The 11400-nt window shown below is 41.2% G+C and overlaps 1 protein-coding gene and 1 long non-coding RNA gene across 5 annotated transcripts in view; one reads left to right on the forward strand and one right to left on the reverse strand.

Annotated features, from left to right (window-relative positions):
* The window catches only part of EXD2 (exonuclease 3'-5' domain containing 2), an 82535-nt gene that overhangs the window by 22651 nt on the left and 48484 nt on the right, over positions 1 to 11400 (forward strand). For 3 of the 4 annotated variants that reach the window (XM_014549144.1, XM_014549145.1, XM_005877933.2), the window contains exon 1: positions 10883 to 11190. The exons of the other annotated variant lie outside the window; for it this stretch is intronic. The gene's annotated coding sequence lies outside the window, so the exon portion shown is untranslated. Of the gene's footprint in view, positions 1 to 10882; positions 11191 to 11400 lie in introns of those variants that run through there. 4 annotated transcript variants of the gene reach the window in all.
* The window catches only part of LOC106728112, a 2362-nt gene continuing 613 nt past the window's right edge, over positions 9652 to 11400 (reverse strand). The window contains exon 2 of the long non-coding RNA XR_001364369.1: positions 9652 to 10890. This is a non-coding gene — a long non-coding RNA (uncharacterized LOC106728112). The remainder of the gene's footprint in view (positions 10891 to 11400) is intronic.

Below are 11400 nucleotides of genomic sequence, written 5' to 3' on the forward strand. Positions count from 1 at the left end.
ATATATATATTTATTGATTTCAGAGAGGAAGGGAGAGGGAGAGAGAGATAGAAACATCAATGATGAGAGAGAATCATTGATGGGTTGCCTCCTGCATGCCCCACACTAGGGATCAAGCCCACAACCCAGGCATGTGCCCTGACGGGGAATCAAACCACAACCTCCTGATTCATAGGTTGATACTCTGCCATGCCGCCCAAGCTCCATTTCTTTCTTATTTTTTTTTAAATCCTCACCCAAAGATATTTTCCCATTGATTTTAGAGAGAGAGGGAAAGACAGAGAGAAATATCGATGTGAGAGAGACACATTGATTGGTTGTCTCCTGCATGCCCCCTGACCAGGGCCCGTGCTGGGGAGGAGCGTGCAACCTAGGTATGTGCCCTGGACAGGGATCAAACCTGGGACCCTTTGGTCTGCAGGCTGACGCTCTATCCACTGAGCCAAACCAGCTAGGGCTCCATTTATTTTGTTTTCTTTTTTTCCTTTTCTCCATTTATGTAAGTTCTTCAGTGCAATCAAATGCTACCACTCCCAGCCCGCAGCTATTATAGTCACTTACTGTCAAATTGTCAAATGTGGCTCTAGAGCAGCGGTTCTCAACCTGTGGCTCGCGACCCCTTTGGGGGTCGAACGACCCTTTCACAGGGGTCGCCTAACACCATCGGAAAACACATATATAATTACATATTGTTTTTGTGATTAATCACTATGCTTTAATTATGTTCAATTTGTGACAATGAAAATACATCCTGCATATCAGATATTTACATTACGATTCATAACAGTAGCAAAATTACAATTATGAAGTAGCAACGAAAATAATTTTATGGTTGGGGGTCACCACAACATGAGGAACTGTATTAAAGGGTCGAGGCATTAGGAAGGTTGAGAACTACTGCTCTAGCCTAGAGCATTTGCTGAAAGTGTGAAGTTGATTATTTATGATGCCACTACATCCCATTTCCCATTGATAAGTTGCTCAACATTGAATTTGAGTTTAAGGATATGACCAAATCAACCCACAATCCTCTATCTCAAAGTCTATTTCCTAAAACCACTCTTGGGACCATTTCCTCTATTAGGTTTCTATAAAGAAGCGACAACTATAGCAGTTATCTTAACTAAGAAAATTAATGTAAAGAGCTATTGGAGACATCACAGGTATTGGAGAATTGAAAAGGAAAGGTGGAACAACGAAGTAGAAACTGCAAGAAGTAGATGGGATAGTAAAGGGTCAAGGTTGGGATTATTGGGACCAAACACTTGTAGGGGCCCCAGAGAGCCGGAACCTAGACCTAGAGGAGAACATGCTGCGATTTACCACTGGCACCTCAGTGGCTCAGAGGAGGGCCGTGTGGTGTCGGGACCCTGACCTCTAAGGAGGGTGGCAGACTAACTGGTACTGGTATCTCTGAGGAATGTGGTGAGGCTCCTTCTGGGAATACGTAAAGAAATCCAAAGCTAGAACCAACTGCTGCTGCTGGCAGGAAGAACTGTTGCCTGGGCGACACTGATAGAAACAGGAAGCTAACAGGAAGGAGCAAGTTTCTTCTCCCTTCTTCCTGCTTCTGATCTCCCACTGTTTGCAGAACCTAACAGAGTCAGCCTGGCAGAGGAAAACTGGGAATTTCAGAGACCCAGCCTCAGCACCACGGGCAGGTTGGAAGCTGAGGAACAACTTCTGTATAACCAGCAGAGTTAGACGAACATTGTTCAGAGTACATCCAAAAGGATAAGGGAGAGGCAGGAGTCTAGGGCATCTCACAAGTTTCTAGCATCAGTAACTAAATGAAAAATGGAGAAAGAAGTAGAATATATGTGAAGTGGACAGTAGAGAGGAACTTGAGTGGAGCGTGTGAAAAGATCTGTTGGGGTTGATAAATTTAGTTCAAAAACAATAAAAGGCATAAACATCAATGAATATGAAACAAGGGAAGGGTATGTTTAAAACAATGCATAGCTTTCTATTTCCCAATAATCTTTTGGTCCATTTAGAAATATCTGATACTTTATCCTATACCCTACAATAGGCCTTCTTTCTTGTCTCAAGATAGTAACAAAAGTTTGGTATATGCTCTTAACAAAATTATCTGGAAATTTTTCTTGAATACTTGGCTTCTAGCATTGGTTGTTGATGTGAGAGAGTAAGGCACTAGTCTTGAAAGTAAATAATTTTCACTGAATCCTCATATTTTTAGTATGGCACCCTAATCTTAACCAGACAAGGTACCCTCTACTTTACCCTTTCCAGAGAATCAATCCTATGCGTTCTTCAAAGGCCCTAGAGCAGCAGTTCTCAACCTGTGGGTCGCGACCCCTTTGGGGGTCAAACGACCTTTTCACAGGGGTCGCCTAAGACCATCGGAAAACACATATATAATTACATATTGTTTTTGTGATTAATAACTATGCTTTAATTATGTTCAATTTATAACAATGAAAATATATCCTACATATCAGATATTTACATTACGATTCATAACATAGCAAAATTACAGTTATGAAGTAGCAACGAAAATAATTTTATGGTTGGGGGTCACCACAACATGAGGAACTGTATTAAAGGGTCGAGTCATTAGGAAGGTTGAGAACCACTGCCCTAGAGGGACAGTTACTTGGGAGCCAGGGGGAAATCTGGTGGTTTAACTACTTATGAAATAGACTTTTAATCCATTGATTTTTAGAGGACGTGGAAGGGAGGGAGGGGGAGAAAGAGAAACATGGATATGAGAGAGACACATCAATTGGCTGCCTCCACATGTGCCCCAACCATGAGGGCCTGCAACCCAGGTATGTGCCCTTAACTGGGAATCTAACCTGCAACCATTCTATCTGTGGGCCAAAGCTCTAACCACTTAGAATACTGGCCAAGGCTACCTCTGCTTCTTAAAAAATGTGTGTGTGTGTGTGTGTGTGTGTGTGTGTGTGTGTGTGTGTGTGTGTGTATCTGTATCCCTAGCTGGTTTGGCTCATTGGACAGAGCATCAGCCTGCAGACCAAAGGGTCCTGGGTTTGATTCTTGTCAAGGCCATGTAATTTGGTTGCAGGCTCCTCCTCAGCTCAGGGCCCTGGTCGGGGCTCATAGAGGAGTCACCAATCAATGTGTTTCTCTCACATTAATGTTTCTCTCTGTCTTTTCTTCTCTCTTTCACTCTCACTAAAAATCAATGTAAAAATATGCTCAGGTGAGGATTAACAACAACAACAACAAAATTATATATATACTAGTGGCCCGGTGCATGGATTTGTGCACATTTAAAGAAATTAATTAGAAGAAAGATTCATGCAGTAATTACATTACTGCAAAAAATTACATGTCAAAATAGTATAATATAGTATTATAGAAATAAAATACAAAATATTTTAATATCGCTATTTGCCTTTTATAATAGAAGTGTCAGAGATGAAAGAAAATTAGTAAAATGTATATGAAAATAATATATAAATTGATTAATAAATAAACAATATTCTGTCAACAACGTCGTTTTCTTTCGGCTTCAGAGGTATGTTGTGCCAATAGTTGGTCTTCAGATACATTCTGGCATCGTGTGCGATTGGTGGCAGTGAGAGCTTTATATGTATCGTGCATACGCGAGTCAACGTTTATTTTTATATTGCCAGTGCGCGTCATATGTACCGGCCAGTCGGTCGGACAGATGGTTGGACAGTCACTTAACCATATATATATATATATATATATATAATTCATTTAAAAGAGGAAGGGAGAGGGAGAAAAAGATAGAAACATCAATGATGAGAGAGAACCATTGATTGGCTGCCTCTTATACGCCTCTCATTGAGGACTGAGCCCACCACCCAGGCTTATGCCCTGACCGGGAATCAAACTGTGACCTCCTGGTTCATAGATCGACACTCAACCCAATCACACCACTCACTGCAGAACCAAAGGAATGCTGATTCCTCAGCCTTCAACCCCTATTATTAGGTGAGCTTGTCCCATTGGAGACATGTGTGTTGCACCCTCGTTCTCCTTGAAAGTTTTTCTAAATGAATACAGGCATCGTTCCCAAGAGGTAGTCTCATTCCAGTTCCTTAGGAGAAAAACAGTTCCCTATATCTCTAAACTACCAAAAAAAGATACATTTTCCTCACTTGCTCAGTCTTTTATGTTTCCAACTAGCTTGCAAGCTTCTTGAGTGCCTTGCTACATGTTTTTATAATCTTTAGAATGCCTAATAATATTACAAAAGTTTATAGAAGAGATCAGTGGGCAGAAAGTATGAATAGAATTTCAATGGAAGGAAATAGTTTTTCAGAAAGAGCCTAATTAGTGGTTCTTCTAAGCTTTGACCTTTATCTTCAACACACTGAACAAATCCAATAAAGGGCACCATATTAGAAACCTTTCTTGTGTAGCTTCAGCACTGGGTACTCTATTCAACAGGTTTTAGTTGACCTGTGTGGCACTCATTCATTATTAATAGCTTTCATTTCCTGTATCAGGGATTGTTTTCCTGGTAACAAAGATTTGGTTGCAGTGGCTTTAAAAATTTAGTTTAGCCCTAGCCAGTTTGGCTCAGTGGATAGACCCCTTGAACTGAAGGATCCTGGGTTCGATTCCAGTCAAGAGCAGGTACCTAGGATGCAGGCTAGATCCCTGGCCCTAGTCAGGGTGTGTGTGGGAGGCAATCAATGGATGTCTCTCTCTTTCATCCATGCTTCTCTCTGTCTCTCACCTTCCCTGCCACTCTCTCTAAAAATTAATGGAAAAATATCCTCTGATGAGGATTAACAAAAATATAATTAGTTTATTTTCTCATGTAAAAAAAGTCCAGAATTAGGTAGTTCAGTGTTAATATGAAAACGACAGGAGGAATAAAGGATCCAGGCTTTTTTACTTCTCCATTCTATCTTTCTAAGCCTTTGGCTCCATCGTCAAGGTGCCACTGCAGTCAGGCCCTAGTTTTAGCATGAAACGAATGGAAAGGCAATGACAAAATGGCAAAACAACAAGAAAAACACACAAAAAACCCTGTGGATCCCTGACCGGTTTGGCTCAGTGGAGAGAGCATTGGCCTGCGGACTCAGGGGTCCTGGGTTCGATTCCGGTCAAGGGCATGTACCTTGGTTGCGGGCACATCCTCAGTGGGGAGTGTGCAGGAGGTAGCTGATCGATGTTTCTCTCTCATCGATGTTTCTAACTCCCTATTCCTCTCCATTGCTCTCTGTAAAAAATCAATAAAATATATTAAAAAACAAACAAACAAACAAAAAACAAACACCCCTGTGGTAGTTGTCTGCACTTTTTTTTGGAACTTTATCCTAAGTCCAATGCAAAAAGTTTTAGTTACACCTCATTGGCCAGAACTTAAGTGACATGGTCATACTCATTCCCAATGGAGACAAAATGTTTTTTTAAGTGCAATTTTAAAATGCTCCTGCCTTCTGTTATTGAGCATAAGGGGAGGATGGATATGAGGTAGGCCACTCCCTGCCACAGTTCCTTTTGAATTTTCTGTACATGATTTCCCAATGCTTGTCATGAAGTTGCCCTTAGAATCAGTGAATAAATGCACAATGCATTTATAGATAAATCAAGCAGTTCACAGTATGATCTTTTTTTTAAAAAAAATTAATTGATTTTGTTTCTAGAGCAATTTGAGGTTTACAGAAAATTTTAACAGGAAGTACAGAGAGTTCCCATACACCTCCCTACCACGCTTATACAGTTTCCCTTATTATTAACACAGTGTGATCTTTGTTAATATTGATACATTATTACCCACTGAAGTCTACAGTTTATTTTTAAGGTTTTCTCGCTTTGCAGAGTTCTATGGGTTTTGACACATGCATCATGTATCCATTACTACAGTATCATACAGAATAGTTTCACTGCCCTAAAAATCCTCCAAAGGAACCCCTGATCTTTTTTTTAAAGAGAAAGACAATTTTCTTGTAAAAGATTTTTTATTGATTTTTTTTTAAAGAGAGAGAGAGGAAAGAAAAGGGGGAGGGAGGGAGGGAGGGAGGGAGAGAGGAGAGAGAGAGAGAGAGAGAGAGAGAGAGAGAGAGAGAAGCATTGGTGTGAGAGTGGCTGCTTTCTGCACACCCCCCAACACAGGGATCTAACTGAAACCTGGGCATGTGCCTTTACAGGGATTCGAACTGGCAACCTTTCAGTGCATTGGGATGACACCCAACCAACTGAGCCACACTGATCAGGGCCCAATGATCTTTTCACTGTCACCATACTTTTCCCTTTTCCAGAATGTCATATAGTTGGAATCATACAATATACCCTTCTCAGACTGGTTTCTTTCACTTAGCACAGCAGTTCTCAATCCGTGGGTCGCGACCCCTTTGGCGGTCGAACGACCCTTTCACAGGGGTCGCCTAAGACCATCCTGCATATCAGATATTTACATTACGATTCATAACAGTAGCAACATTACAGTTATGAAGTAGCAATGAAAATAATTTTATGGTTGGGTCACAACATGAGGAACTGTATTTAAAGGGCCAGAAGGTTGAGAACCACTGACTTAGCAATATGCATTTAAGTTTCCTCCATGTCTTACTGTGGCTTAATAGCTCATTATCTTATGTATAGTAATAAAAGTGTAATATGCTAATTAGACTGGACGATCTTCCGGATGAAGCCTAGGTGGCAGGGGCTAAGGCAGCAGCCGCACGGGGGCGAGTCCCTTGCACGAATTTCATGAATTGGGCCTCTAGTCACTGAATAATATTCCATTGTATGGATGTACCAAAGTTTGATTATCCATTCATCTATTGAAGGACATCTTGGTTACTTTCAATTTATGACTGAAGCTGCTTTAAACATTTGTGTGTAGGTTTTTATTTTCAACTCATTTGAGTGAATATCTAGGAGCATGATTGCTGGGTTGTATGGTAAAACTATATTTAATTTTGTATGAAACTGACAAAATATCTTCAGAAGTGACTACCATTTTGCATTCCCACAAGCAATGAATGAGTGTTCCTGTTGCTCCATATCCTTAGCATTTGGTGTTGTCAGTGTTTAGATTTTCACTATTTTTAAAAAAATATATATTTTATTGATTTTTTTACAGAGAGAAAGGGAGAGAGATAGAGAGTCAGAAACATTGATGAGAGAGAAACATCAATCAGCTGCCTCCCGCACACCTCCTCCTGGGGATGTGCCCGAAACCAAGGTACATGCCCTTGACCGGAATTGAGCCTGGGACCTTTCAGTCCACAGGCCAACGCTCTATCCACTGAGCCAAACCGATTAGGGCAGATTTTCACTATTCTAATAGGATTTAGTTACTTTAGTGAAATTCTGATCTCATTGTTGTTTTAATTTGCAATTCCCTAATAACATGTAATGTTGAACATCTTTCCATGTGCTTATTTGGATATCACATATCTTTTTTGGTGAAGTGTCTATTCAGGTCTCTCATTCATTTTTAATTGGGTTGTTGAGTTTCCAAAAGTTCTTTGTATAGTCTGGATAACAAATCATAGATTATTAATTTACCTATACCTATAAATCTCACATATATAGTATTTTTATTACCTCTCAAATCTAATATAAATTTCCATTGAGATTTCTTCTTTGATCTTGCAGTTGTTTTTTTAAATCTCCAAATATATGGAGTTCTAAAAATAATAACTTTATTATTGATTTCTAACTTAATTTTAATATGGTTAGAGAATGAGATCTGTATGATAGCATTTCCCCCCCAATTTGTAGGAAGTTGCACAATGGCCTAAATAAAAATTAATTTTCTTAAATCTTCCTGGTATGTTTGAAAAATAGCTGTGATCTCAAAATGCTGGGTGGAGATCTATATATGTTCCTTTGAAAATGTTAATAGCCCTAGCTGGTTTGGCTCAGTGGATAGAGTGTTGGCCTGCGGACTGAAGGGTCCCGGGTTTGATTCTGGTCAAGAGCATGTAGCTTGGTTGCAACTCGATTCCCAGTAAGGGGCGTGATGTTTCTCTCTCATCAAAGTTTTTAACTCTCTATTCTTCTCCCTTCCTCTCTGTAAAAGCAATAAAATGTATTAAAATAAATAAATAATTTTTAAAAAAGAAAATGTTAATAGTATTGAAGGCATTCCTGCAATGATTGACAATTCTTGGATATCTTCATATTTAAGGGTGCTATACACTGAATGTTTTATGTCCTCTCAAAATTCATATGTTGTAAACTAACTCCAATATAATGGTATCATAAGGCAGGGGCTTTGGGAGGTGATTAAGTCATGAGGGTGGAGCCCTTATGAATGGGATTAGCGCCTTATAAAAGAGGCCCAACAGAGTTCACAACTCTTTTGGCCAAGTGAGGACACAATGAAAAAGACAGATGTCTATAAACCAGGAGGCAGCCACTTACCAGGCAATAAACCTGTTGGCGCCTTGATCATGGACTTCCTAGCCTCCAGAACTGTAAGAAATAAACTTCTGTTTATAAGCCAACTTCTGTTGTTTATAAGCCACTTAGTCAATGGTATTTTGTTATAAAAGCCTAAATGGACTAAGACAAAGACTGAAGTATTAAAAAGCTGATTGGAAATTCTTTATGCACAGATGAGCCTTGTTGACTGGGTTTTCAATGTAGGATGATTGCTTATGGACCCAGACAGTTCATTATGGGATCCCTCACACGTCAATATTTTGCCATTCTAATCTATCTTCTACAATTATATTGGCATTTGTTTGCTGCTATTATCTTCTCTCCTGATCTTTTTTCCCATTGGTTTTATAAACTTGACACTCCTTTAATTTCATTAAACACTTGTTTTAGTATTTTAAAAAAATCCTCACACAAGGATATGTTTTTACTGATTTACAACAGGGGTTTGGAATGTCTGGCCTGCAGGCTGTATAAGGCCCATGAAATCATTTGGTCTGGCCCTGCCAAGGCATTAAGGGTGAGTTAATTAAATGTTTGACCAAATACAGCAGGCTAATTTTTAAATAGATATTTTTGTATGGCACGCAAATCTATATATATAAAAGCCTGTGCAAATTGTCCCTGTGGGAGTTGGACGGGAAGACCGATCACTTCCTATGACATGTGCTGACCACCAGGGGGCGGCGTGGAATGAAGGAAGGCCCCAGCCGGCAGCTGGATGGCCCTGATCAGCCCTGATCACCAGCCAGGCCTAGGTACTCTACCCATGCATGAATTTCATGCACTGGGCTGCTGGGGTCCACTGGGGCTGGACCCCAGCACTGGGCCTCTAGTGATGTTATAAATATCCAAATGGCCCTTGGCAGAAAAAAGGTTCCCCACACCTGATTTAGAGAGAGACAGAGAGAGGGAGAGGGAGAGGGAGAGAAACAGAATCATCAACATGAGTGAGAAACACCAGGGATCGGGGCTGCAACCTAGGTATGTGCCCTGACTGGGGATAGAACCTACAACTTTTTGGTGTATGGGACGACGCTCCAACTGAGTCACCCGGCCAGGGCATTAACATTTTTAAAAATATATATATTTTATTGATTTTTTACAGAGAGGAAGGGAGAGGGATAGAGAGTTAGAAACATCGATGAGAGAGAAACATCAATCAGCTGCCTCCTGCACACTCCCTACTGGGGATGTGCCCGCAACCAAGGTACATGCCCTTGACCAGAATCAAACCTGGGACCCTTGAGTCCGCAGGCTGACGCTCTATCCACTGAGCCAAACTGGTTAGGGCAACATTTTTTTATTGAAGTATATATGCATTCAGAAAAGTGACCACAAATATGCCTCCTGAAATACATGTAAACCAGCACTCAGACTAAGTAATAGAACACTACCAGCACTTCATGAACCTCCCATGTTCTCCTCCAGTGATTGCTCCACCAAGGCTAATGACCACTTTGACTTCTAACAGCATGGCTATTTGGGTGTTTCCAGTTTAGGATTAGTACAAAGTATGGGTGTGACCTTTTTTATACATGTTCTTTTACTGAACATATGGACACTTTTCTGTTGAGTACATACCTAGGAGTGAAACTGGGGACAAGGGCTTGCATTTATTCAGCTTTAGCTGACACTGCCAAACATTTCAACAAAGGGATTGTGCCAATTTATGTTCCCTTCAGCAGCATATTACAGTTCCAGTTGCCCCACAACCTTGCCAATACTTGATCTATACTGTGATTTTTGTTTTTGTTTTTTCGTTTTAGGCTTTCTGGTGAGTATGTAATGGTGTCTCATTGCGGTTTTAATTATTTGCATTTACTCTTTAAAACGAGGGAGTTAATCCCCTACATCTGCCAGAAATTTCCCCTTTATGGTTACGTATCTAATGGAACTTAGAGCCTTCTTCCTGTGCTGGAGGGGATGGACCGCAGCGGCCGAGGGCAACAAGCTTTGCACTCAGACGCACTGAGGTTTGATGCCCAGCTCCAATGCTCACTTGTTGCCTTGAGAAATTTACTTAACCTTCTTAATTTTATGCAAAATGGCACTAAAAACAGTACTGCTTTACTAGGTTATTATGAAGATTATGTGAGATAAAATATGCAAAGTTCCTAGTACACTGTGATTACATACGCAACCAATGGCAGCTATTAGTATACTTTATATTGTTTATGCACACCTCATTTCTCCTTCTGATTTACATATTCTCTGACACAGCACATACCAGCTGCAGCACATACTTTATTGCTGATAAAGACTGGTTGAGTGAACTATTTTCAATATAAACGGAAGGTATTGTGGTTGTTATAAAAGAAGGCATAAATTATTATAATGGCTATAGTACAAAATACACTGCTAATGAGTAATACATTATTTAAACAAGTGTCCCTCCTATTTACCTTCATTATTTAACAGTTAAGTAAATTAATGCAGCAGAAAAACACTCCTGGAGCTAATTAGTAATGATAATTAGATGTTTCCCTATGGCATTTGTGAGGGTTCCAGAAAAAAAATTTCACCCTGGAAACAAAAAGAAAACACCATGTTTCTCAAGAGTCGTTATAAGCTTTTCGAATTGTAACCGACCCTTTGTTCCCCAGTGAAGAAACTGGTACGGCAAGCGCTGCCCCAGCAGCTTCCGTACAAGATGGCGCCGCCCACTTGCTCACCCCGGCGGGGATGACGTCCCCCCGAGCCCGTCGCAGGACCGGAAGTGGTTTCGGCCCTAGTGGATCCGGGTGGGTGCGCGCAGGTGGCCGCGGAGGTTCCAGCTCCTCAGCGTGAGGCGCCGCAGGTGTGCGGGTGGGATCCGGGCCACAGGTAAGTGGGGGTCCGCGGCCCGCGAGGCCCTTCACCCGGCCTGTGCGAGGGGCGGAGGGCGTTTCCAGCGCGGATGGAGGAGAGGGGTCGTGGAGCTGATGATGTCACCGTGTGTGGGGGCGACTACTTGCGGGGACCCTGCTGTCCCAGAGCGACTTGGCCCTGCCCCTCTCCCCGCCCCACGGCGCGGCTTCCTCGCACCAAGCGCAC

The sequence above is a fragment of the Myotis brandtii genome, unplaced genomic scaffold (genome assembly GCF_000412655.1).
Source record: "Myotis brandtii unplaced genomic scaffold, ASM41265v1 scaffold536, whole genome shotgun sequence".
Taxonomy (NCBI): domain Eukaryota; kingdom Metazoa; phylum Chordata; class Mammalia; order Chiroptera; family Vespertilionidae; genus Myotis; species Myotis brandtii.